Genomic DNA, 1,646 nt, shown 5'->3' with positions numbered 1-1,646 from the left:
GGAAGTTGTGCACAATAAAAGTTTAGCTCCCAGGCTGTGGTGCTGTGGTCTCTGAGCAGGGTGTCCTCACAGGTGGGTATGGAGAAAACCAAGGGAAAGAAAACAGGGTGGTAGTTTTGAAGGAGAAACCCAAACCCAGATAGTCCCTTTCCTCTTCCACCCCTGCCCACGATTACTGAGGGGTTTTTGGAGATGTAATCAATGACAATGACAACTCAGGTCCATTTTTTCCCAATCGCAGTGCAGCAAATGGCAGAGTCACCCCAGCAGACTGGAAGCACCTGCTCCCACCTGCCCTGGAGACACCACCAGGCACCTGATGGCAGGTCCAGGTTCATCCCTGAGGCCTGGCATGGCAATATTGGCCTTTGTGGCACCACTTGAGGGGACATGTGTGTCCCTGCACTCTGCCGTGGTGCCATTCCTCCTCCCTTTGCACACCTGATGGCAGCTGAGCACTGGAGACTTCAGCAGAAAAAGATCCTGGAGTTACCCAAGATTGGCATTGTCTTGGTTTAGAAAGACAGGAGTCTGCTAAGGAAGGCAGGAGCCTCCCCTGAAATGGAGAATGTAAACCCTCCCCACCCCTCTGAATTGCTATAAATTTTAAATTAAGGGGCTCTCAGGCAAAAATATGGGAGCAGGAAATAACAGTTCTTTAATGGGGAAAGGAAAAAAAAAAGGATAAAATAAACAATGCAGTCCACTAGAACAACACTGACAGAGTCAGAACCCAACCTGACACCCTGTGGGTCAGGGTGCTGGCAGCAGTCCCATTGGAATTGTGGCTGCAGCCCTCCTGCAGTGTCAGGGGTGGTTCTGTTGGAGCAAGGGGGATCTGTAGAGAAGGATGTATTCTTCCTCTGAAGATCCAGTGGAAGGAGAGGCAGCTGCTGTTCCTCTGGGGAATCCAATGGAGAAGCCGTGCTGGTGTCTCAAAAACCTCTGGATTATATCTGGGTAGCAATGCTTGGCTCCTCCCTCTGGGCTCACATCTCCCAATGGGATGTTACAGTTCTTATCAGTCATGCACTGACATTCAATGGCTGTTATCAGCAGATGTCCCCTCCCAAGGGAGGTGTGAATGTGGTCACTCAAAGAGAGAGATAAGGCAAACTGCCCACTTGACAAAGATAATCTGCCATACAGAAACAGGGCTGGAAACAAAACCTGCACACCTGGGCCAGGACCGACACCCCAGGGCTGTCCCCCTCAGCCCTGAACTGGGGTTGTGTGGATGCCATGGGACAGAGAGAGAGGAATGGCGAGCGTTTCTCACAGCGGCTTGTGAGAAGTTTTAGGGAGCTGGAATGATGTGATAACTTGTTGACTGTAAACAATTTGCAGGTGGTGTTTTTCTACTTTCTTTTTTCTACTTTTTTTTCTACTTTATTTCTGTTCTATTTTTTCTACTTTATTTTCTGTTCCTCTCAAGAACAGTGCGTGAGAAAGATGTTTCTGTTTAGTTAGCCAATAGAATAGTGTTGGGGAAGATGAAACAGGAAAGCCTTATAAATATGATTGTCTGGCAAAAGATTTTGAGAATATAGAAACTATAAGCAAGATTGAAATGGAAGCAAGCTTTGAGATCCCTCAGTTACTGAACAAATGGAAAACAATGGCATGGCCAGCTGAAGGTGATCCCC

The sequence above is a fragment of the Camarhynchus parvulus genome, chromosome 27 (genome assembly GCF_901933205.1).
Source record: "Camarhynchus parvulus chromosome 27, STF_HiC, whole genome shotgun sequence".
Taxonomy (NCBI): domain Eukaryota; kingdom Metazoa; phylum Chordata; class Aves; order Passeriformes; family Thraupidae; genus Camarhynchus; species Camarhynchus parvulus.
The sequence above is the reverse complement of the archived record's forward strand: the minus strand, read 5'-3'. Positions refer to the sequence as shown.